The sequence below is a fragment of the Spermophilus citellus genome (genome assembly GCF_964194105.1).
Source record: "Spermophilus citellus genome assembly, chromosome: 19".
Lineage (NCBI taxonomy): Eukaryota > Metazoa > Chordata > Mammalia > Rodentia > Sciuridae > Spermophilus > Spermophilus citellus.
In genome coordinates this window covers 14,750,413-14,777,316 of record NC_138201.1, presented here as the reverse complement: position 1 = coordinate 14,777,316, position 26,904 = coordinate 14,750,413, and the positions used below count along the sequence as shown (strand labels likewise).

The 26,904-nt window shown below is 43.8% G+C and overlaps 1 protein-coding gene across 4 annotated transcripts in view; it reads left to right on the top strand.

Moving 5' to 3' along the window:
• The window catches only part of SRGAP3 (SLIT-ROBO Rho GTPase activating protein 3), a 252,101-nt gene that overhangs the window by 97,528 nt on the left and 127,669 nt on the right, over nt 1-26,904 (top strand). The gene's annotated exons all lie outside the window — the stretch shown is intronic.

Genomic DNA, 26,904 nt, shown 5'->3' with positions numbered 1-26,904 from the left:
ACAGACTTCTCATCAACAAAAACAGCTGCCAGAAAGCTTTGAAGAAGTCTCTTGAAAATGCTGAAGAAGGGGCTGGGGTTGTAGCTCACAGTAGAGCCCAGCATGTGTGAGGCACTGGGTTCAATTCTCAGCACCACATATAAATAAATACAATAAAGTCCATCGACAACTAAAAATATATTAAAAATAAGAGAGAGAGAAAATGCTGAAGAAGTACAATTTTCAACCTTGAATTGTATGCTCAGCTATGCTGGTCCTCAAGAGTGAAGATGATATGAATTCATTTTCAAATATACAAAAAGAAGACAATTTAATACACACTGGTGTTTGCTGAAAGAAATACTTAAGGATGGACTTTGCTGTGGTTTGTTTGGGTCCCCTAAGGTTCATGACCTGGAAGCTTGATCCTCAGTGTGGCTCTGTTGGGAGGTAGTGAAAGCTTTAAGAAGTGGAGCCTAATAGAAGGTGAATATGTCCTCGAGGGCTCCACCCTTGGAAGGAAAAATGTGTCTCAAAGGACCCTGTTCAATTTCCATGAGAGAAAATTATTATAAAAAGAGCAAGCCTGGCTCCTGAATCTCTCTTGCTTTCTGTCTTGTTATATGATCTCTTCTCACAACATGCGTCTGCCATGTTGTGATGAAGTCAAGGAGACCCTCTCCAGAGGCCAAATAGATGAGGAACACCTGATCTTGGACTTTTAGCCTCCAAAACGTTGAGCTGGATAAATCTCTTATTTTTATAAGTACCCAGTCTCAGGTATTTTGTCATAGGAATAGAAAATAAACTAATACACCCACTTCAATCTAATGTATGAAATATGATATGTCAAGAGCTTTGTAATGTTGTGAACAACCAATTAAAAAAAATAAAAAATAAAAAAAAGAAAATGAACTAATACAAAATTCATCCAGGAGAAAAAAGAATAAAAAATGGGATTAAATTAAAACTCTAAGCCTAGAAATTTGTGAAAAAGTTGGTTCCAAATTTATATAACCTTTGACTGCTGAAAAAAAAAAAAGCAAAACCAAAACTTTGTGCAAAAACAAAACAAACAAAAACCCCACAACAACTCTAGAAAGGGTGGTTTCTAGCCCCTTTCATCTGATTGTTGCCAAGTAGGAAGGAAGCCTGGCGTTTCCAGATCACTGGTTTTTCATGACAGTCCAGAAAGCCTGAACTTTCATGTGAAATTTCCTGACTTTTGAGAGCTTGCAACAAAAGCACACCAAGCTCTTCAACACTTGGTAGTTTAATTAAAACTCCAGCCAGACATTCAGTCTGCAGTGGGTGATCCTTCGTGTCCCTTCAGTTTACTGATTTCTATCACATAAGCAGGAAAGTCTGTAGAAAGGAGGCGGTACCTTCCAGGGATAGTGGTGGCGAAGAAATGAACACTATTTGGTGATGACGGTGAGAATCCCAATGCAAAAGGCAAGGAGGAGAGATCCAGGGACATCTGGGGAAACGTGTGGTGTGATGGGGATGCTTCCCAAGGCGCTGCGTCATGTGTCAGGCGATCCCATAATTAGAAACAGTTCTCTCCAAAGCGTGGCTGCAGTGTGCTAATTCACGTGAATTTCTCAATAGCTTGAGTCTCTGGCTCTGAGTTCTCCTAAATGGCAGTGTTGAAGCACTCCAAACCAGCTTCGCTTATTTGAAATCAAACCAGATGAACAAGTGGAGAGGATGTGGGTGGGTATGGTGGAGGGAAGCTGGATCATTGTCCTGTTCTTGCCATCTGCTCCTTCAGAGGCAGATCCTGCCTTCCAGGGGATTAGATTCCATAGTCAGAATGGGCCACAGTCCCTGAAATTGCCTTAATGACTCAATGTAGATGACTTGGTGTATGCAACTCTACAATTATATGTATATACATATATTGTATATAGTAATGTGCCATAGTTTATTTAAATTATCATTTTTATCACTTTTTACCTCGTGTATTTTGATTATGTATAAGTCAAATGCTCATACTCATTAAGTAACCTTGAGCATACAAAAACAAATCACTCCTTTGATCTCAGTAAATTAAAATGGCTGACCTAGATAACTGATAGGCCTTCATCCAGCTCAAAACCACTGACTCTTTCTTTGACATTGAATCGAGTGTCCTTGCCAGGGGAGACAGGTAGAATGTGGTTAAGGATGCAGGGTCTATGTTGGGAGACTGAGTTTTCATTCTGACTTTACTCCAATATAATTCTGTGACTCTGGAAAAGCACGCTTCACTTTTTCTTTTTAAATCTGTACAATGGGAATACTAATATCTGCCTCACAGGGATGCTGTAAGAATTAAATGATTCTTGCAAAATGCTTAGAATAATGCCAGGCACATTAGAGTTGCTCAATAAATGTTAACTTTTATTATAACTATTATTATTCGTAGAGCACCGTAGTGAGTGCTCTTGGGAATGTGGAAGAAAGAGTTTACACAGTTGATACTGGTTTTGCAAAAAAACTGATGCCATCAGTTTAATTAAGACTCACTCATGCTGCCTAATCGGGGGGGGGGGGGGGGGACAACAACCAACTCTCTTATGAGGATGTAAGATGGAAAGTTAGGGTTGTCCTAGGTGGCGCTCCCTGGGAAGCAGGGCTGAGATGGAGATTATTAGCATGCAAGGCATTGACTGGAGAGTTTGATTGGCACCAGTGACTGTGGAAGCCAGGTAGAGGTGGCAGGATTGGGCAGAGGGAGCAGTTGAGCTCTGATGCAATCCCATGAAGGTCTTGGCCACTCAGCGGGGCACTTTGGGACTTGGTGGAGCCGTTTGGAGTTGTCCTGAGTTGGATCAAAGGACCTGATCCCTTTGTATTTAATTTATACGTAATCAAAATATACACATGGCAAAAAGGAAGTGAGAAAAAGATCACTTGAATAATAACAAAGTTCAGCTTGTCTTCCCAGTGATAGAACTGGAGGGTTAGGAATGGCAGCCACTCTGCTTATCTCTCAGAGGCCGTGTGAATTTGTCCCTGCTTCTCTCTGCATGTTCTCCAGCCTCTGTCTCTTCAGACTGGCTTTTATCCACATGCTCACTTTGCACATGGCCAACAGCCCAGGGCCTGTGTGGCTTTAAGTTTCCAGCTCCTATCACAACTGACCGCAACTCTTGTATTTTAGTTCAGATGTGTTTGTGTGCATGTGTATGTGGGGGTGGATGCTATGGATGCCTAACCTCTATTGGATAACTTTCCACTCCAAGTCCTGCCCCTGGAAATAGGGGGCTGCATCATGTTGTACTGTTGTACTGCATAATGTATGGCTGGCTACCCATATCTCCCCTTTCCAGGGTTGTGGCCAGGCTAGGCAATGTAAAACTTGTTAACAGCACCTTTACCAAGGATTTATTGAGCACCTATGATGTCCTAAGCAGTGTTCTAGGCACAGGGAACACAGGAAATCAAACAGGCAATAGTCCCTGCCCTCAGGAAGAAAACATTCCACTCGGGGTCTAGAACAGCATTTTCCTCAGGCACATGGAGCAACATGGAGAGGAAGGAGCAGGATGGATCCTCTTGAGACCTGGTCTCCTCTCCTCAAGTAGCTTCAGTGGTTTTCTTCCTATTGAGTTTGGATTGCTTCCTTCTTTTTAACTGTGACTCTGTTCTGGGCTCCTCTATCTTTCAACAACAGTAATCCCTTCTCTTGATTGAGCTCCTTGTTGGCCACCCCTCAGACAGTTCAACCCTCTCCATCAGTCACCTCTTCCCTCCAACCTGCCGCTCTTCCATCTTTCCTAGTTCAGTGAACCTCACAGCTGTCCTCACAGACTTGAAACCCTGGGATGGATCCCAGCTCACTTTTTCCACTCAGCCAGTTGTCCAGTTGTGTGGAATCTGTTGCTCACATTTGTCTGCTCTTGTCTGAGTCCTGGCATGGTTCCTCTTGGCTTTAGTTTGTCTTTTCTAATCCATCTCATTAGTCGGCCAGATTAATATTCCTGAAATGCACTCCTGAGGTCACAGTCTTCAATATTGTCTTCTGAGCAAAGTTCAACCTCTTTCTCCTGGCATCTCACAACTTCCTTGATCTGGTTCCAAAGTGCCTTTCCAACTAATTTTTCCATACTTTCAGTGGCTGTATTAACCTATGCATTAAGAATGAATAGGTTCCATGCTTTTGGGTAGCTTCCTCTTGCCCCTTATATCCTTTCCCCATTCTCCTCAGAACTCTTTCTGGAGGCCTTAACAGCAAGCCCATCAGCTCCACCTCAATCTCAGGGCTTTGTAACTTGTTCCCTGTATTGCATGCTGTTCCACACATACCATGTTTTCCTTACTCTGCAACTGAGCCCAGGGTGACTTGGGGTGATTTCAACCTCACATCCCTAAGCCACCCCAGGTAAATATACAGTCTAAATAAAAGTGGAGACTTGCTGTCATCAACAAGCTTCAAAATGATTTCCCAGTGTCTGCCTCCCACAGATTGCCACCCCTAAGCTCTACCTGTGTAGAAATTTCAGAGGTTTCTAGGTTTCCTCTAGACTGGCAGGGCTCTTAGGACTGGACAGAAGTCCAGACATATTTCGATCTACCATGGCACATGGTCCAGGGTTTGCAAAATATGTCCGACTAGGCGTGTTCGATGGCTCAAAGTGTGAAGGAATGGATATACGAACAAATGAAAGCCCCAGGATACAACCTTCCATCAGATGTTCTTTTCCCCCCTTTTCTCCATGAACATGAAATGTATTTTGTTCTTATCTGATTGGCTGCTTTAGAACAGTGCCAAACTTTCCATGAATAATCTCCACTTCCTGTCTCAGCTCTACATGAGAAACATCAGAGAACCTGCAGCTTAGGCAGGTGGCAAATGTCCTCTACTGTCAGGACCACTGATTCCATCCCACCTGCTGTCCTGGAAAGGCTGCCCCCAGCTACGGCCCCTCTGAGGGAGCCCCAGGTGTGTTCTATGATTTCTCCATCTGTGCATAGAGAAAGCTCCTATTTTATCTTCTGAGTTTAACTTGACCCACAGTTGTCCCACAGTACCAGTGGGAAATTGATTCCAAGATCCCCCAAGTTATCAAGTCTGTGGATGCTGAAGTTAATTATATAAAATGGTGTAGTATTTGTACAGAACCTACATACAGACTTCTATATGCTTTAAATCATCTCTAGATTACTCATAATACCCAATGTAATGTACACGCCATGCCAATAGTCTTTACACTGTTTAATTGTGGAGAATAATGATCAGAAAAAGAAGTGTGCACATGTTCAGTGCACATACTACCATCATAGGTCGAACTACACTTTGGGCTGCAGATGATTGAATCCATGTGTGTGGAACCTGTGGATTTGGAGAACGAACCATAAATATGGAAAAATTACCTAGGATAAAGATTGAATCTTCCTGGTGTTGATCTCTCCGGACTCCCTTCTCTCTTACTTCCTTACTTCTTGGCTCCAGTTAGATAGTTACTTTCCTCGTCGGGCCTTGGCCTAGGCTGTGTCTTCTGCTGGAATATTCTTCCCACACTGCCTTTTTTTTTGCCCCATGACTCTTCCCCTGGCCAGCTCCCCTTGAGCCTTTAGCTTAGCTGTCATTGCTTTCAGGAACCCCTCCTGACCGCCCTGTCTTGCCCTCACCTCATTAGGTTCACCTCCCCTGTGCCCACACTGTGCTCTGGGCTTGCCCTATCCAAGTGTTCTTCTTACTGAGTTTGAATTGCTTGTCCTTCTTCCTTCCTGGTCTGGTCATGAAGTCACGGCTTCCCATTGTATCTCTAGGCCTGCTCAGTGCCACACACATGGTAGGTCCTTGGCAAATACATGCTGTATGAATGGATGGAGATGTGGGTGGACAGTGCGTACATGAATGGGTGAGTGATTCTAGGGTATGGATTGGTCAGTCATTGCTGAAGAATTTTGCATGACAATCACGGGCTCTCAGTGGCATTCAGTAACAAGTGTTTATTGCTCATGTGTCTGGAGCCATCTGGAGGTCAGCCGGGCAGCTCTGTTGATCTTGGCTGGACTCACATGTTTTTGACTGAGATGTTCAGGGCAATGTAGCTCCACAGTTTACGGCTCTTACCCTCCCACTCTGCTTAGGCATGTGCCCTGGGGATGGCACAGTGAAAGAGTAAGGGGACACACTCTGGCCTCTCAGGCTAGAGCTGACACGGCACAGTCTATTGAGCAAAGCAAGTCATAGGACAGCTCAGATTCAAGGGGGGAGAGTAGATTTTACCCCTTTAGTGAGAGAGGACTTATCACATATCATAGAATGGGGTTCAAGGAGGGATTGAAGTAGTGGGGCCATTCATGTTACCAACCGTCGCACTGGGCACCAAAGTCCTAGGTTGGGGTCCACAATAGACTAGGGCCTCAGGAAGTCATATGTGTCCGATGGCTTCAGGAGCTTCAGTTTTCTCACCTGAAATGTGGGAATGCTGTCTGTCCTGTCCATCTCAGGTGATCACAGGATCCCATTCATTCTCACTCCAAGGTGCTTTCAGATTCTGGGATGGATTACAAACTGTAAAGTTTTGTGATGTGAGGAGCCAGACTTCTCTCACAGAAGTGCTTGGCTCACAGCACTGGGGAGAAGTGTGGGGCAGTGGAGAAAGGTTAGACCATGAGACCAGGAACCTGCCCACCGGCCTCATGTCCCAGACTCCTTACATCTTACGTTCTCCATTGTAAATTGGAGGCTCTGTGAGCTCTCATAAAAAATGGATGTAAATGGCTTTTAAAAAGCATCAAGCATCATGTAGTTGTAAGGTATTATTAGAATTGGGCACCATCTTTGCCAAAACAGCTATTTGAGAAGTCTGGCTTCACCCTGTGGCACTTCCTCTGTCTCCCCAGATGAGATGGTTGGTACCAAACAGTCCTGAAATGTGTTTTCACAGTCCAAGAAAATGACAAATAAGACTGCCTACGTGTTCATTTTTCTGCATGAACAGTGGGAGGCCCTGCCTGCAGAATTGCTGGTGATTGTATCCCAGGTCCCACTGCTTGTTGTTTGCCTAGTGTAGAGAAATGCTGGGCTTGGTGGTTTCTCTGGGATGTTTTCTTTTTCCAGTCCCTCTCAGCTACCCCATCAGATAAAAGTCAGTGATTCTGGAGAATCAGGCATTTCCTCCCTTCTGAAAAGTTTATGGCCCTTGGCGATTAGCAAGGACTTTTTTGAAATGTGATTGGGACGTTCAGTTGGGTGCTGGAGCTGAACTGGATCTTGGGCATTTCTCCTGCTGGCTTCAGAAGAAGAAAACCAGCAAAGCTACTGCTTGTCTCTCTGGCTCTGCAGGCAGTCAGGGGGGAAGGTGGGGCTCCATGCCTTTCTTTCACAAATGCAAAGAAGGAAGCTCTGAAAGGGGGGCCTGCAGGACAGGAGGAGGAAATGTGCCAGTGAATTCTCGGGGTCTGGGCCCCCATCTGAGCACCCCGACCTGAAGCTTGCACAACATCAGCGAAAGTCACGTTCTTGTCTCCAGGAGCCTCCAGGTCTCTGGAGAGGCATCTCTCTGGATGGCTGTGTGGAAACACCTGGCCCATGGTGTGTTTAGCTCCTGCAGTGAAGAAAGAAGTGCCCCGATGCTTCTAGCTGAAAGCATGCTGTTATTTTTCTCTTTCCTCTCTCATGAATCATTCTGACTGAAATCTTCCCAGGGAGGGTTCATCTGGCTAACGATTCTGACCTTAGAATCAGGGAATCTGCTGCACTGAGGAGCCAGGAGGTAAGGGCAAGTGGGAGTCTAGGTCTGGGCTCATCCAGTCCCGGGCTCAGATTGTGGCCTTGAGGAGCTTTGGTTAACTGAGCCTCAGGTTCCTCATCCATGAGCCTCTCTGGATTTGTGGTCAGGGTTTAAGGATGCAAGGTGTGGAAAGCTACCTCTCACCAGTGGGTTTTGGAGCTGGTTGGTGGATGACCAACCCTGAGCCTACTGAGTCCTTACCCCACTCCTCTCATGGTGGACATGACCCCAGGTTCTTGTCCTCTACAGAAGGGGAAATCAAGGCATGAAGCAGGCTCTGACCTCTAGAAAGAATTTCCCTGTTGGGTCTTTACTTCCGGATGGAGATGGTGTGTCCTTGGGCAACTTATTTAATCTCTCTGAACTTCAGCTTCATCTTAAACAGGAATAGAATCGCCTTCCTTGCACTAAAACTTGGAAGTAACATGCATAGAGTCCAGCAGAGAGCAGGCACTCAACACACAGGGTAGCTGGGTTAATTTCACAGCTCACTGTCTCTAGTCTCACCAGCCTGTGGGGAAAGGAGAGTCACACTGGCATTTCATTTCTGCCACTTGTGCACTTGTAGTCTCCACTGCACCACAGCAGGTGGCCACAGTGGGATCTCCAGTTTCCAGAGGGTTTTCACATGTGCCATGATTCAGTCTGCTCCTGCTGAAGTTGATCTCTGCTTCCTGCCAGGCACCTCCCTCTTGCCTCTGCTGGAGGTACCCTGGGGGCAGTTCCACTTCTGTTCCAGTACCTGGTCTCAGTGCTGTCCGGTAACATCCTTTCAGGAGCTGCCAGGTTCCTGTTAGTCTGTTTCCCTGAGATCATCTCTGTTCCAATCCCAAGTGCAGATGAAGCCTTTCCCTTAGATCTCATGGTACCCCTGAGCTGTCAGCACTGGACCTTGAAGAGGGAATAAAGGAGTTCACAGGCGAGGGGTAAATGTCTTCTTGTATTTCACATAGAAGCCACCTTTGTCTTCCTTTTCATTGGTGTATGAAATCAGTTATACACATTGGTGCTGGTGTCGCCACCTTCACCTCTAATCTCAGTTTGGGCTGGAAACTTCCTGCTATCACAGCAGCAGCAGCACATGGCTGCCCCTATCACCACCAACTACAGGTGGATAGGATTCTGAATTGGATACTGTAAATGAAATGTGATGATGAGAGATAAGAGAGCTTGAGAGTGTTAGCTTTTGGTTAGTGTCACAAAACACCTGAGAAATCAATTTATAAAAAGAAAAGGTTTGTTTTGGCTCACAGTTTTGGAGGTTGCCGTCCATGAACAACTGGCTCCATGGCTTCACGTCTTTGGTGACACATCATGGTGGGAGCACATGGTGGAGCAAAGCCATTCACCTCATAGCTGGGATGTGAAAAAGCAAAGAGGAAGAGACTGGGGTCCCACAGTTCACTTTAGGGGCATGCCCCCAGTGACCTAGAACATGCCGCTTGGCCATGCCTCTTAACCCTCCTGTGTCCTCTAACAATAGCACCAAGCTGGGCACCAGGTCTTTAATATGAGGGCCTTTGGGAGGAGCATTTAAGATTCAAACTATAGCACCTAGCATTTCAAACTGGCCTGTGGCATTGCATGCATGGGGCTCTTATATAAATTAGCAAACCAGGATTTGTCAGTCAATGCATGGACTGCCTTCTTGATGGAAGGAACTTAATAAATATCTCTTAGTTGAGTCTCCTTGTCCCTAATTCTAGTGTTGCAGTAGCCTCCTAACTGGTTTCCTTATGTCCTATGTCTTCTACTGGCAATTCATTGGTCCCCCATGCTGCCACCAAGTTTTCCTGTAACACTGACTGTGGAATAAAGTCTAAGCCCCTGAATGTGGTCTTCTCTGGCTTTCAGAAACACTTTCCTCTAGAGCTTCTCCCACATCCTGCCAAACTTCTTAACTTCTAGCCTTTGCCAAACCCCTTGCCAGTCCCTGAACATGCTGTGAACTTCTAGACCTTGGGGTTGTTGCCTACTACCCTAGTCTTCATGCTCTCTTCTCACTTGGTAAACTCTTATCCACCCTTTGAGGCCAAGCTCAGATGCCCCAATGAAGCCTCTCTGACCCTTTTGGCACAGACCGTCTCCTCTGTTTCTTTTGTAATATGGCCTATCTGAGCAAGCCTCTGGTTTAGCTCACGGTAATGTGCACTTTGTTATATATTTTACTTTGCTGAATTCCTTGTGGGAAGCCCCTATGTCCATTCTATCATTGGGCCCTCCTTTGTACTAGCACAGAGCGTGGCAGATGATAAGAGATGTCCAGTGAATGCTTAAATGAATGATGAAATATAGAAATGGAATTTAGATAGGAACTGGGTTCTCCATGTGTTAGAAGGAAGGGAGAATTTTTAGCATTTTAATAAAACATAAAAATTTTATAAGAGATAGAAAGGAAAATGTCCATGAGATTTCTAGGTTTAAGTAGAACCAAGATAATTTGCATATTCCTCTTGAGTATTCTGGTAAGACTTGCTAGAGTTTAAGATCAAGCACTTAGAGAAGAAAGAAAGGAGGAATTTATTGGCATGAATAACAATGGCTTTTGAGGTTTAAACATTTGAGGTGCATATGTAGCATTAATTGAATAATCAGGCCCTATGACAAGCACTGCATAACTTCATTTGAGGTTCTCAAAAAATCTTGAAGGAGTCACTTGATTTCTGTAAACCTGAGTTTCCAGAAGTTAGAGGAAAAAATGGAGTTAGGAAATGGGCAGAGGTAGAAAGAAGAAAAGAGCATTCCAGATAGAAGAAATAGCAAGTGCAAGGGTCCTGAGATAGAAAAAAAGTTTGTATGTTCCAGGGGAAGAGGGAAGTCCAGGGAGCTGGAAGATAAAAAGCAAGGGGTAGATGGGACAAGATGAGCTCATGGAAGGGGACAGAGACTGTGCCATGTAGGGTCTTGAGGCCACATTAAGGCCTTGGTCTATATCCTAAAAGCACATTAAGGTTTTTAGTCATTATTCCAAAAATGATGATAATCTATTGAAGGATTTTTAAAATGAAGGCAGAGATGAGGGAGGGATGGGAAATTGCTGGTAGTAGCACAATTTACATTTTTTACTTTTCAAAGGATTGATTGAAAATATTGGGAAATGTTGCTAAGAGTATGAAATGGAAAAGGGATGGGAAGGCCAGTTCAGGAGACCATTGCGGTTGTCTAGGTCAGAGATGATGGGGGACCTTTACTAGGGTGGTTGCCGTAGAGATGGAAAGAAATTGATTCATATAGAAGAGTTGGGGGAATAGAATATATGAGACTTGGTGGTAGGTGGGATGACAACATGGGGCCAGGAGAGGTAAGGGTGATTGCCAGTTTCTAGCTTGAGCAAGGAGGGAAAGAGAGGTGCCATTGCCTTGGACAGGGAATGCCTACAGGTGTGGGGGAGGAGTTTACAGGTAGGAATGTGGGAGGCATCTCATGGTGACAGGGCTGGATGGAACTCCTTGGGAGGAAATGCTGCTATGATGATCACTGAGGTCCATAGGATTTCTAAAAAGGAGGACCTAGAGGGCCTCCCTTCCTATCCGGGGCTGGTGGAGCCATTATGTCCCCTTCTTATGGGCCTCACAGTGATCCTGGTTTTGCACAGACACTGAAGAACAGCTGGTACCAAGGACATGTATGCCTCTGCCACACGCCTGGTTGATATTTCATATATTTCCTGTTATGGAGTGCTCTTAGAGGACAGGAGGCTTGGTCCTGGAAACTGGAATGCAGAATTCAATGACATTTCATGCATTCATTTCCCCAGTCAGCCAACCCATAGCAACCTCCTCCATTCAGAAGGGTGAGAATGAGAGAGTCAAGGGTCGGGAGCAGGCAACGCAGTAGAAGTAAGAATCTGTTACCATTGTGTTCTTGCCAAAGCGACTGGGGGGGAGGTGGTCAACCCACTTCGTACTGAGGAGAAATGATTAGAGGCCAGAGGAAAAGGAAGAGGAAGAAGAAGGGTAGGCCTGAGAGGCTGGAGTTCAAAGCCATGCAGTTGGTGCAGGTGGCAGGCACTTTGGCCTACCTCTGGGTGTTTCCTATAGACTGTTAAGCTTACAATCTGATTTAGGCCAAAACAAGGCACAGAGGTGTGTTAGTCTCTGAAATTGCCCACTTGATTGGCATCCAGTAGGCCCTTCATGCTGGAATGGACCCTCTTCCAATTACCCACCTTTCTGCAGAATTCAAGGTCCACATCTTGGTTTGTAGTAGGCCCACAAAAGCTATCAGTCAACTGAGTGGACTGACCTAGAGCAGTAAAGCCATTTGCCCAAACCTCACAAAGAATTATTGCCTAAGCAGGAGCGGAAAGAACCCACTACACTATGCTGCCAAGTGACAAGCTGATAAACATGAACATTTTTTTCTATTTGGTAGCAGAATCCAAGACATTAAACAGGAGCTTGGCAGAGAGTTCTGTATTGCATTAAAGGGAAAAATATATTTATATTGGGGTAGTAAGTGCTCACTTTGAGCCCATGTGTGCATGATTGCATTCCTGCCTGACCACTGAAATTTGCTGCAACATTGGGAGAGGTGTCTATGAAGGCAGCCATTAGCTTTTCCAGTTTAGTTGATCTTGCGTCAGTATCTCAGTCAGTGAGCATGCACACAGAATTTTGTGCTTATTTACAGATAGTAGATTCTTATAAAATAGTAATAAGATTACTAAGAAGAATCATACCCACTTGTATAACTTTTATTGTTTACAGAACTCTTTCATGTGTGTGTGTAATTTGATTTTACCATAATTCTTAGGTAGGTATCATTAATCTCAATTTACAAATGAGGAAACAGATGAGATTAGTGTCTTGAGGCAGGACTGGAAGTAACCCAGAACTCATTTTTTTCATATCTGAATTTGAGTATGAAATAGCCTCTTGTTTGGATCTTGAATGTTCCCCAAAGGCACTTGTGTTGAAGGATGGTCCTTAGCTTGGTGCTATTGAGAGTGGGGTCTCATGAAGGGAAGTTAGGTCATTGGGGGCATGCCCTTAAAGGGTATATTGGGACCCCAGCCTCTTCCTGTTTCTCTTTTGGCTTCCTGGCTGCCATGAATGAAAAGTTTCCTTGGCTCTGTGCTCCCACCATGATGTCTGTCATTACAGGCCTGAAGGTAATGGGGCCAAGTGACCATGGACTGAAACTTCTGAAACCATGAGTGAAAATAAACCTTTCCTCTTTTAAAGTTGATTTGTCTCAGGTATTTGAAAATAGTAATGGAAAGCTGACAAACACATAACCTTACCAGACCATGATGTATGCATACTCTGACATTACCTACTCTAAGGCTTATGACCCATTATTAAGCCATTAGGCAACTATAATCATTTTGTATTTTTTTCTGAGGCTTTTTTGCAAAGCTTGCTGGACTTAGTATTTGAAGGTATTCCTCTGGACCCCTTTTATTATGTTTTGCCTCACTTCATCTATCCCCACATGCAGAGAGGGTCTCCTGAAGAGTTTATTTTCAAAGTTCACTGATTTACAACATGATTTAATTATGATGACTCTAAGGACTTGACTGATGTGCATCATAAAAATGAGACTCATTCAAATAATCAGGCCCCACTCACTGACCTCATCAAAAATCTTCCTCTTCTCTGGGTACAGAAGAGATTGAGGTTCCCTTTGACAGTCTTTGCAGAGTTTTACAAGTTTAAAAAGAAAACACACACTAACACACACATGAGCGCTTGAAATCAGATCCTTCATGTTTCTCCCTCTCTTTTCCAAAAGTCAATTGACAAGAATTTGCAAAGTTGCCAGGATGAAGTCACAGATCATAACTCATGTGGCTTTCAGAAACATAAATCCCTCAACCTGCTGTACTGACTTTCCATCCCGTGGCTAGCCTCTGGGAGCAGTAGCTACAATGTGCATAAAATTTTGGGACTTCGCTGTGGCCTCAGCCATTCTTCCATGTGGCATTCTCATTAGAAGGTCAGGGAAATTCATCCTACATCCTATTACTGTCAGGTGAATGCACACATGGCCAGAGGCAACTTCTCAGGGAAGATTAGCAGCTCTTGTGCAGGTTGGGCATTTCAGCATGAGTTAATGGGGTCCAGATGGAGGCAGCTTTCGGATAGTGGGGGCCACCCTGCTCTGCGTTTGAATCCAGCAGGGCCAGCATTAGCTGAAGTGAGATTTGCTGGGAAGGTTTCCTAGAGCCTTAAGTTGAAGGCTCACAGATGGTTCATATTAGCAGTTATAGTATTAACATTAAGTGAATTTCAATATATTTTCTTAGGTCTTGTGCTCTTTATATTGCTTTCCACTGGGTCTCTAATCACATTTCTGTTATCTGCCTAACTCTTGGGAATATTTGAGATTGTCACCTCTAGAAGAGATGTTACCCTACTTGTCCAACTATGGCCTTCCCAGGGCCTATTGCTATTGAGTATTTTAAAAAACTGGCTGCCCCTCCTCACATTAGAGGAATGATGACTGTTATATAGAAGATTTGGGAAATCCAGAAAAGCACAGCAGTTAGAACAGGAGTTGGCAACCTGTGGCCCACAGACCAAATCTGGCCTCTTGTCTGTTTTTTGTAAAGAAAGTTTTATTGGAACATCCCTGTACATTCATTTCTGTACTTTCTGTGGCTACTCTTGTTCCACAAGGGCAGAATTGAGTACCAGAGACTGTGTGGCCTCCAAAGCCTAAAGTGTTTACCCTCTGTCTCCTTATGGAAAATGCTGGCCAAACCCTGACTTAGCATATAGGTGTCCAGTAAGTATTTACTGATGAAATGAATCCATCTGTAATGTGTATCCTTTAGTCTTTTCTCTGTGTGTAGGTAGCTATGTTTTGAGAGAACTAAACCATAATCCTATTTTTGTAACCTAGTTTTGTCATCTAACAACACATTATGGGCATCTTCCTAGGTCACAGAGTGTTGTTATGGGACACAAATTTTAAATGGCATAGGAGTTTATTGCATAGATGTGCCAGGATTATTTAACCAGTCCCCTATTGCTGCATAGTTATATATTTAAGTTTTCACTTTTGTAAACAATTCTGTGATAAATATTCCTACACACAATTTTTTTTTGATTTGTGTATTTCTGAGCCTAGATGGGGAATTATTCCATCTCATATTGCTAATAATTTTCCCCTTAGGTATATTTTATTCTCCCACATATTGGGGGATCTCTTGAAGACAAGGATCTGTTGTATACTTATTTCTATCTTAGCACCTTCTGCCATCTCACACATATGTAGTAGGTGATCATTTGAGCTGGGGCACCAGTATACTTTCTATACCACTCATAGATGGTGCTCTGTAATTCTTTAGAGGTTTCAGAGTGGTATAATGTACATTGTATTTGTTTCCACTGTCTGATGTAGCAAGCTACCACAAACCTGGTGACTTCAAATAACTCCCACTTATTTTTTCCTTCTGGAAACCAGGAATCTGAAATCAGTTTCACTGGGCCAAAGTGAAGGTGTTGGCTGAGCTGTGCTCCCTCCAGAGGAGCTCAGGGGGGGAAACAGTTCCTTCCTTGTCCCTTCCAGTTTCTGATGGCTGCTGGTATTCGTTGGTTGTAACAGCATCACTTTAGTCTCTGCTCTGTGGTCACGTTGCCTTTTCTTCTGTGCCAAATCTCCTTCTTCCTGTCTCCTAGAAGGACATCTGTTACTGCATTTAGGAGGTCACTCAGATAATCCAGAATAACCTCATCTCAAAATCTTTATTCACATCTGCAGAGTCTTTTTTTGCCCATTAAGAAAATGTTCACAGATTCCAGGAATTAGGGGCTGGATAGCTCTTGGGCACCATTATTCAGCCCAGCTCACATATCATTTCACTTACTCTTTCAAAAATATTTTCAAGACCAGGTTTGGCCATGAGCACCAATAGTCTCAGCTACTTGGGAGGCAGAACTAGGAGAATCGCCTGAGCCTGGGAGTTTGGTGCTAGCCTGGGCAACATACAGAGATCCTTGTCTTTTAAAAAAGTGTGAGGGACTGACTTGGTGACAGGTGCTGATACTGTGCTGACTTCCTAATGATAACCTGGCAGGAAGGACTTGGATATGGAGAACTGTGGATGAAAGAGCTGAGCAGTGGCAAGATGCTGGGAGACCCCGGTTCTGGTATCACACTGGGGTGAGGCTGCCTAGTCCCTATTCCCTTTTGTGAATTAATGGGTTGAAGTGAGGAATGAGTACTACTGAAAGTATATGTGTGGGGCAATTTTAGGGGTTCACTGAGGCAGAACAAAGTAATGTTGACTCCCAGAAAGAAACAATACTTCCTCCCTGCTGATGACCTTATAGAGAAAAATCTCTGTTAGGTGCTAGTGTATCTTCAACACTTCCTTGAATCCTTGCCAAATTCCTTTTATCCAGAAGAAAGCAGATCTCTTTAATAACATAACTTTGTGTTTACTATATTTATTATTTACAGTTACCTCTCATTAATGGCAAGTGATTTGGATTTTTCAATTTATAGTAGTACCAATGAAGCATCCCACAAAAAAGTGAGGTTATTTAAAGAATATTTAAATAAATATAGGACTAATGGTTTTCAGAGAGGCACACTGTGAAGATAGTCATGAAGTCTGGGAAAGACTTAGAAGTTTCCAGACTGCCCTGGGCTGTCTTTCTGTTTTAGCTCTCTCTAGGAAGAGGATAGAACTGAAAACAGAAAGAGAAGCATCCTTAGCCAGAGGACGCAGCTGGAAATGCTGCATTAATGAATTCTGATCTCTTCCCATTTAAATGCATCTGATCCTTCAGGGACCATTGGGCAGCAGAGCCGTGAATATTAATCTTGTGTTGAAATTGATCACCGCCCATGGTAACTCGGAGCCTCTGGTAGGAGGAGGCCCGGCCTCATTCTGGCTGATCTTTTCCTTTCATGGAACATCTGGAAGGCATGGAGGCAGCTTCTGTCTGACTTCTTCATGGGAGGGGCTGGCTGTGATGTGGACACGGCACAGATGATGTGGGAAAACTCTCCTGTCCACTTTGCTTTCCCTGACTGCCTCCTGCTCCAGAGCTGGTTTAGCCATCTGAGCAGGAGTACTTACTCACAGGGCTGGGGACCTGGGCTTCTGCTTTTGGATCATGATGGGATGTGGGAATCTCCCCTCTCTCATCTCTTCTCTTCAGCCACAGATGTATATTCAGGGAGGCATAATGGTAATTTCCTAGTAAGTTTGTGACCATACCATTTCCTCTACATAGAGGAATATTTTCCTGATTGACAGTATCATCATCATCATCATCATCATGATATTAAAACACCATCAAAAAACATTTATTTACTAAATAACTGTTTTTATTTTTTCAAACTTTAGCCTGTCTACAGTGCTTCCTTTCTGGGGCAGAGGTGGTGGTGCGAAGTGGAGGAGGAAATGCCAATCATTTCACTCAGTACCTTCCCAGCATATGTGTACCTCATTCCCCCGAAAGCGGCAAGCAGATGTGGCTGACTTGGTATAATGCATAAGACAAGCTGTCTTATGCAGCTAGAAGACTCAATATTTAGGTAAAATTAGGCAAGTCACTGCACTCTTCTTTGCCTCAGTCTCCTCCAAAAGCTGTAGTGAGGTTCAAGGAGACAACTCACAGGAAACACTTAAGATCCATATCTGCTCTTATTGCTTCCATTTTGCAAATGGGAAAAGCCAAGGCCCAGAGAGGTTACTTAGTCACACAGCTTGCCAGCTTCCAGACCAATCTCTGAATTTGGCCAAGTCTGATCCAGCTTTTGACACTGCAGTGCCAGAGGCCAGTTTATAAGCCTGAGACTGCGATAAGAATTGAGAATCCTTTCTGGAGCCCTAAGGAGCAGAGCTAAAGGTGGGCAGCACTGGGCAGAGCTTCCGGTGGATTCTGGAGTCAGGCAGGACTGGTGTGGATCCTGATTCAGACAGCCCCTTTCCCTTCTTTGGGCCTCAATTTCCTCCACTATAAAATTGTGTGATACCCACCTTCTCTTCTATGGTCAGATGTAGTGGTGGATGCTAACTGGCTTGGCTTGTAAAAGTTAATAAAGGAAAGTTCAGTGTCATTGGTAGGGGTCCTTGGTTCAACGAAGGAGGGAGAAGGAAACAATAAGAGGTACCAGGCCCTGGCTAGCGTCTGCTGAGAAGGAATTGGAGGGACACGGAAACAGAGGAGTTCTCTCCCAATCACCAGGGCTGCTCCAGTCTGCACACAGGGTAGGGCAGGCTTGCGGCTGCCTACCCCATGCCCAGGTTGCCGGGACAACGCAGCGGCTGCGTCTGGCAGTGCAGCTGATGCCCTGCATAGCTGGGGGAGGATCCTGGGTGCCTTTGGGCTGTGGGATCTCCACCAAAAGCCAACTTTTTCATGTAGGGAAGGTTGGAGAAGGACTGGGGATGGTTGTAGGGGTAACAGTACTCCTTACAGTCATGAGATGGTCCCTGGAAAATACCTTGCTCAGTGCCCAACACAAGCAATGCTCACTGTGCTTGACTACAGATACAGGAATGGTTTGTTTACTGAGAACTTACTATGTGCCACATATCACACGAGGCTACCATCTCTCACCTTTTTGGCATTCCAACCAGGAAGATATTATTCCCAGAATAACAGAGAAAACAGAGACTCAGAGAGCCCCAGTGACTTCCCCAAGTGATGTCAATCAGATTTGGACTCCAGGTAGGCTGTCCCCAAACTATTAACATGTACCCTTCCTGCTGGGCCAGACCACCTCTGTGGGGAGCTGTTTGTCTGGCGTCCACTAGGTGTCTTGGCATATTATACACATTATTTCTAGTCTGATCCTGGCAACCATCCTATAGGGTAGGAACGGGTACCTGTCTTTTACAGATGAAAAATAGTGACTCCCCCCCCCCCCCAGGGCAAGACATATTATTCAATCTTGTGCCAGTGGTTTCAGAGTCTACAATCTGCCCAGTCTATCCGCTGGGCCACACTGTTTCCCCCAACACTGGAGTTGGAGAGCAGGGGACCCCTCAGGATGTTGGGCCTTGGGCTAGGCAATGAGAGCCTTAATGATTTTGCTGTTTGGGGGAGTTTGTGGACTCTTGTTAGAGGACATGTGCACATGTTCTGAGTAGTAAAACAGTGCATCCCTGCCTCTCAGGACCTTATTATCCACTTCAGGAAATCATAAATGGCCATAGGAAGCAATAATAATAAATGATAACCATAGCTAAACTTTATGAAGCCTTGAGCACAGTGCTGTCCAGTTGATGTTTCTGCAATGAGGGAAATATTCTGCAACATGGTAGCCATAAGCCACATGAGACTTTGAGCATTCAAAATGTGGCAGGTGTGATGGAGGAATGAATTCATTTGAATAGCCACATGTGTCCTGTGGCTGCTGGTTTAGACAGTGCAGAGGCAATATGTGTGAAGCCCAGTGCTGGGAGTGTTCTCTGCATTATCGCTTACTGTTCTCACAACAATACAAAGTTGATTATTATTATTCCCGTCTTACAGAAGAAACTGAATGCCAGGGAAACAAGGAAACCTGCCCAAGTTCTCCTAGCTGAACATGTGGCAGGGTCAGGAGTTGAACCACTTGGGCAGGTGAACCAAGCCCATTACATTGTACTGCAGAGGTGAGGTTCCCCTCCATCACGGAAACGCCTGAGGTCAAGGTCAGGATGCCTTGGAATGGATACAATGACAACCAGGCACAGGCCCAGGCCCAGTGCCAATAGCACCAAGTTGACAGATGAAGTGTGGGTGGAGACAGGAGATAGAGTGGGTTGAGATTCCTGAAAGGGGCAGCCTTGGGAGCCCAGAGGGAAACATCTTGGCCCGCGGATCTGGTGATGGTGGTTCCTTTCTCCTCTTGCTCTGGGTATGAGCCCTTGCTCTGCCACTTTCTAGTGGTCCTGGGCAAATCACTTCCCCTCCCTGAGTCTGAGTTGCTTCATCTATAGAAGTGATAAAACTGCCAGCCTCATGGGATAACTTGATGGTCAGGTGAGATCATGCCTAGGGCTGAAGAGCATTGCCAGCGGTGACATTGTGTGCAGTTCATCCTTGTTCGCTCCTAGGACTTAACACGGGGTGTGGGGGGAGGGTATGACAGAGTCCTCCATTGAGCAGAGGCAATAAACTCTCTCTTGATCTTGACTTTCCAGTTGAGTCCAGACTGTGAAAGAGGGTTTTCTCCATTCCAGAGGGTACCAGAAAAGTCAGATTAGAATAAATTAGAATTTATTCATTTATTCATATGTGATGCTGAGAATCGAACCCAGTGCCTCATACATGCTAGGCAAGCACTCTACCACTGAGCCACAACCCCAGCCCCTCTGGCCTCTCTTTTTAATCCAAGAGGGCTGTCTGCAGCTGGGGACAGAGGCCTCTGGGGGCAAGTTGGTATTCTTAACTGGACAGACCTGTTAGCCAGAGCTGCAGATTTGGCATCAAGTTCCTGGCTTTGTCTGATTTTATTTCCCCTTCTCTTTCTATTATGGAAAATTTCAAACATTACAATAGTTAAAAAAAAAACCAGTATAACAAGCCCCTTCCCCATATCTACAACTACAATACACTTCAACAATTAACTAAGTCAAGACCAGTTTTGTTTTACCCAAACCTCTACCCTTGGCCCTCCTCCCAACCCTGCATTAGGAAGCAGATCCAGGCATGTCTGCTTTTTAAACAATTCCTCTGATCCTCTCATAAATTTCAACTTGGAGTATAAATTGTTACAATTTCAAAGGAGGGCAGTTTAGCAATCTTTTTTTTTTTTTTTTAAAGAGAGAGTGAGAGAGGAGAGAGAGAGAGAGAGAGAATTTTCAATATTTATTTTTTAGTTCTCGGCGGACACAACATCTTTGTTGGTATGTGGTGCTGAGGATCGAACCCGGGCCGCACGCATGCCAGGCAAGCGCGCTACCGCTTGAGCCACATCCCCAGCCCCTGGTTTAGCAATCTTAAAATCCTCATGTGAATGCCTTTCGATCTGGCATTTCCACTTCTAAGAAGGTATCAGACATCATTATCCATTATGTACATGTATTGGAATGCCACACTGTACCCTATAGATATGCCTCAGTTAATAAATATATTAAAGAAGAATGTTCATACAGAGGATATTCCTACACACGTGCAAAGAAAAGCTTATATGTTATAACCAACTTATAGTTCAACAAAGGGAAATGGCTAAAAATTTTTAGAGTGAAATTTTACAGTGTCAGAAAACAGAGGAATTTCTGTATATGATGATATAGACTGGTATCCAGGATGAATTCTTAAAAGGAAAAGGTAGGGTAAAGAACACTGAATGATATGCTATAATCTGTATCCCAACAAGGGAATTAGTATATTTGAAACACACATTCCCCACGTGCCCATAGATAAATGCCATTATTACTTGTGGAATGCACATAAACCTGTTACCTTGGTAGCCTTGGTGGAAGGGAACTTAGTGGAAGGGAGCTAGGTGGAACTTGGTAGAAAGGGGGAATTTGGTGGAAGGCTGGTGGAAAGGGATGGGAGAGAGTCTTTTCTCTATCTGCCATTGTATCTTTTGAATTTTTGTATCTAATAATTCCCTTTTTTTCTTGTAAACCTGAAAAAATCAATTTTAAAAAAGATGCTTATCTAAATAAGTTGAAAACTTATGTTCACACAAAAACCTGCACACAGATATTTATCACAGCTTATTCATAGTGGACCCCAATTGGAAGTACCCAATTGGTAAATGAATAAACAAACTGTGAATTAATTTAATGGAATAGTATTCACTGATGAAAAGAAATGAGCTCTCGAATAACAGACAGACATGGAAAAGCTCTAAATACATATTGCTGAGTGAAAGAAGCCAATGTGAAGAGGCTACATGGTGTATAATTCCAACTGTGACATTTTGGAAAAGTCAAAATATGGAGACAGGAACAAGATCAGTGGTTGCCAAGAGTTTGGGGAGGAGAAGTGGAGAAAAGGGGAGGGATGACTAAATGAAGTACCGGGGACTTTGAAGCCAGCGAAACTATTCTCTATGGTATTGTAATGGGGGAGATGTGTCAATATTCATTTCAGACTTATAGATGTACCAACTCCAAGAGTGAACCCTAATGTAAAGTAGGGCTATTTAAATATTTTAAAATATTCTTTAAATATTCTTCAGTTGTAACAAACATACTACACTAATAAAATATGTTAATAATAAGGAAAACCAGGCAGGAGAAAGGGGACATATGAGAGCTCTGAACTTTATGGACAAGGTTTTGGTAAACCTGAAACTGCTCAAAACTAGTGTAGTCATTTAAAAAAAAATCCTGATTAACTGGAAACTGAAGAATTTCTCTGCTCCTTTCATTTGTGAGACTTTGATTATCAGGAGCTGGGAGTGGCCTCTGGGTCTTATGATGAGTGACAGCATTGGCACAGGCAGGCACAGCTGTCTTTAGTGAGACTGTGGACTGGAAGATGAGCAGGAGCATGATGGGGGTTGGCTAGACAGTTGTAGAGTCTTGGCTTTGAATGCCAGAGTGAAGATTCAAATGGGGAGCTATGGAGAATTATACCAGAAGAGTGACATGGATTTGTGCTTCAGGAACCAGGGCTGCTGCATTAGTTCTGCCCCTTCTCTGGACCTCATGCCCCAGTTGGTGGAACTAAGAGGTTGTAATAAGTGATCTTTGAGGTCATCCTCAGCTCAATGGTTCTGAGATCAAAGCCTATCCCAACTCTTCTTCCTTTTCCTGCCCCACTCCTTTTTATTTTTCAGCCACTCAGTGCTCTGCTGAGGCTGGATCTGTCTCCTCAGGGGAACATTGGCTGAACAAAGGCCATGGGAACAATCTGTTGTATTTTATTTTATTTTTTCGTTTTCCTCTCTATTTGAAATCTTCAAGAAGAAAAGCCAAGTCCATGCCGGCTTCTAGCAGCAACTGGGAAGGGAGTTAGAAGTACCGAGATGATCGGTCAGTCAGATCCCCTGAGGGTGGCAGACCACAGCAGGCTACAGAGGATGCTCCTGCCGGGGCCTTTCTTGCTGGAAAACCTTGGCTCTGACCTGTCCAAAATGCTGGCAGGCCATTCAGAGCCCCGCCTGGAAGGCCCCAGCTAGTTGTGCGAACTAGGGAAGTTCTCTGCTCCTTCCAAATTGTCTCCTATCATCACAACGTGATTTATGAGTGTTTCCTCTAAAATATGAGAACACTGGCTCCTGGTGATAACCCTGGAAGGGCGGAGGCAGCGGCTGTAGCATTTCTAGTAAGGAAGATCCCTCTGGCTCTCGTCTTGTCCGGAAGAGGATGCAAGAGGTAGAATTCAGATGGGCAGAAGGTGCTTTCTGTTTTGTTTAATCTGGAAAACAAGGCTAATCCACGAAACACAGGCCACGGAGCTCTGTAGGGACGCCAGTCTTTCATACAGTGGAGAACAGTATTGTCACCTTCTGAGGGATCTGGGGTTGATCCCTAGCTCTGCTATGTAGATGTCACAGGCTGGTGACATCTCTTGAGCCTCTATTCCCTTTCTTATGGGGGGAAAATGGGAACACTAGAAGCACCTGTGCAGCCCACCTTGGGGAAGCACCTAAAGTACTCGGGCTGGGCCTGCCACTCTCCCTGCGCTGGCACTTATTGTTGGATTATGATGACAGCCAATGGTCTAAAAGTCTTTGGAACAAAACATGGAAAGCATTTTCAGAGTGGTGTATAGTGTGCATGGTGTGTGTGGTATGTGTTGTGTGTTTTGTGCATGTGTGGTGTATGTGTGTAGGTATGCATTTGTGTCAGCTGAGGCTCTCATAATCACACTGAGTGCACTTGGGCAAAGGCACTTGATAAAGGTGAATGGCAGTTTGCTGTATAGATACCGATACCCTGATGACCTACTGTGTGTGCTGGGAGAATCTGCCTTCAGAGCTTAAGTTTCTTTTGAGGAGATGGCAGATATGACATGCATACATGAAGGAACAAACACACCATAACCAAGCACTGCCAGGCAGTCTGAGAGCAAGTGGGAATCTGTGGGGAGTTGAGAGGAAGCCCCAGGGCAGCAGCCAGGACCTTGTGGGAGGAGCTGTGCTTGACTCGGGTTCCAAAACTGTGGTTTTCTGCCTTTTTTTTTTTTTTTTGGCTGCTTACCCTCTAAATGAACTTTTTGAGGGAAAACAATCTCTTCCCCTTCACACATTTTAACTTGACACCTAAAATGTTTCATTCTAAGTAGCTACAAAGGATGTATTTCTGCTGTGTTTTAAATATTGACACCTTAGATTAACATTACACTCTTCCATCAAATGGAACTGGGTGCAATGGTGCACGCCTGTAATCCCAGCCTCCAGCTGAGGCTGGAGGATCACAAGTTTGAGAGGCCAGCCTCTGCAACTTAGCAAGACCCTGTCTCAAAAAAAAAAAAAAAAATCAGGGGGGTGGCTAGAGATGTAGCTCAATGTTAAAGTGCCCTGGGCTCAGTCCCCAGTACCACAAACAAGCACCATCAAATGGAAACTAAGTAACAGCAATTTTTTATTTTGTCTTTTATTGAAGTATCATATGTAAATAGTAAAATGCACAGATCTTAATTGTGCAACTCAATAATTTTTACCAGTGTCCCTACCCGCTAAATCAAGTTGAGGGACATCTCCAGGACTTTGGAAAGCATCTTGTGCCCCCTCTCAGTGAATAACCCTTCAAAGGTGACCACTTCTCTCATCTCTATCATGATAAACTAGCTTTTCATGATTTCATTAGTTCTGGCTGCTTTCAGTAAACACAAGGTCTGTGGGTTTCAGGATTGCTCTGCAGATTAGTAGTAGAACATTCTCATTGTTACTGGATATCTAGGGGCATTTCTAATATTTGCCTATTAAGTTACTATCCTTGTATATATTTTTGGGTGGAAATAAGCACTGATTTCTTTTGGATATATATATTGTCATGAGTGGAATTGCCAGGTCATATGATAAATACCATAATACATTGGAATCCTTTGTCATTCAGCAAAAATACCAATAAGCCAGCTGTGGTGGTGCACATCCATAATCCCAGCTACTCAGGAAGATTGTAAATTTGAGGCCACCCTGGGCAACTTAGTGGAGACACTGACTCAAAATAAAAACAAACTTAAAAAGGTAGAATGTAGTTCAATGTTTGAGGCCCTGGGACCCTGTGTTCAATCCCCAGAACTGTACATACACACACATACACAAAGGAAGGAAAAAATACCCAAACAAGTAAGAAATATTTACATTGGTCCTTTGTCTTCTGAAGTTCATAATTCCCTCCTACTTCCTTCACAGACTTTTACCTTAATGTATTATGGTTTAATTCTTGATAGATTATCATACTTCTTTTTATCCCAAACGTGTATGTAAATTGAAATGAACATTTTACATTTGTCCTTTGACCACACAATTCTAAGGATCTTTCCTTTGGATTAATTTATCATTTTAGTGATTGCTAATAAACAGGTCATTAAAATAATATTAATACTTTGCAAATTTGATAGACTATTAGACATACAAAATAACATTTTGTAGGAAATGTTTCTCATAATAAAATGGATGGGATGGGAGATGACAGTGTTGCTCAAACTTCAAGGTACATAAGGATGACCCAGGGAACTTATTAAAATGCAGATTCTGATCCAGCAGGTCAGGGCTGGGGCTTGAGATTCTGTTTTTTTTCTTCTCTTCTAGGTTTACTAAAGTATAATTGATATACAGAAAGTAGCATACATTTAATGTATACATCTTGGTGAGTTTGGGCACTTCAATGTTTTTAAGTAATGGTGATACCTCTGGTCCGTGAACCATACTTTGAGTAGCAAGAATTTATAGTCCTTGATGAAAAAAATATTTGCTAGCACCAACATTTTGATTTGTCCCTCTCTGTTTTGAGACCCAGATTTTTTGACACTTTGGGATGCTGTGCCACATTCAGATTCTGGATGCATGAAACGTTGGTCTTCCTCCTGTAAAATGGGAAACAGGACCATTGTGAAGAGGGAGAGTTTCACACCATCTAGACACCATCTGCACTTTCTCAGGCAGAGTGGTTTTAGGAAAGAGTGGGAATGGACACTTTCTGCTGAGGATCTGAGGTGGATTTGTAACTCTGCCTGCACATCCCCTGGGGTATCTTTGTATGCAACAGAGAGGGTCTGCCCCATTTTGAAGATCAACTTTCCGAAGGATGCTAAAATGTTGTGGGTCACTATGTCAGATAGGGTGCACATTTGAGCAAGTAAGATTGGACATTGCAAGGACTGGATTGACAGATTTGGAGGCTCCACTGGGAGAGAAGTCCTGAGCAGTAACATTTGGGAGAGGGTGCTGGATGGTTTTGAATTCTGGGCTATGGAGTTGGACTTAATCTTGAGGCAGAGGTATTTTTGAGTGGATTGCTGGTATGAGAAGAGTGTTTTGGAGAGACGATCTATAGAGAACTTCAGGAATGTCAGAGAAGGAATTCGCTACATGGGGATGGTGGCAGTGACAACACTAGGGCTCGAAGATGAGATTGGCTGTAGTCATGAGCATTTGGCTTCAATTTTTTTTAAAATATTTTTTTTAGTTGTAGATAAACAAATATCTTTATTTATTTATTTTTATGTGGTGTTGAGGATCAAACCCAGGGCCTCACACATGCAAGGCAAGCGCTCTACCACTGAGTCTCAACCCCAGCCCTTGGCTGTAATTTTGAAGTCTGACTCCCAGCTCTTGAACTTTTGTCCTGGTAGTACAGACCTGGTTTGCCCCATCAATATTTCCTGAAGTGGGCTACATTCTTCTAGTAGCACTTGAGATGTTTATACACGGAATTCAAGGTAATTTAAAGCAGAGCACAGCTATGTCCTTGAATAACACTAAAACCCAAGAGCAAGCAGCATCCCCTTCACAGCCCTTTCTCTGTCTTCACTGTACCTGGAGAAGATCTTTCTTTAGCCCTCTCGGGCTGCCATTTCCCTTTGTTGCTAAAGAGCAAGCAGCTGAGGCAGAGGGGCCTTTGAGGAACTGACTAGACAGGATTGTACAGAATTCTTGTTTTTGTTGAACTCATTTCCTATGTCCTAGGCTGCTCCTGGTTCTCCATTTTACTATAATGATATGCAGCTTTTCATTTTAAGCAAGTTCACATCAGTAAGAAAAGTGAGTCCATCTACTTGATTATATGGAAGAAATAATAATTTAGCTGGTGGCATTGTGGGTATGGTAAAAATTGTGGTGGCAACATGCAGTGATTCAAGTTTGGGAAACATAGGGTTAGATCGAG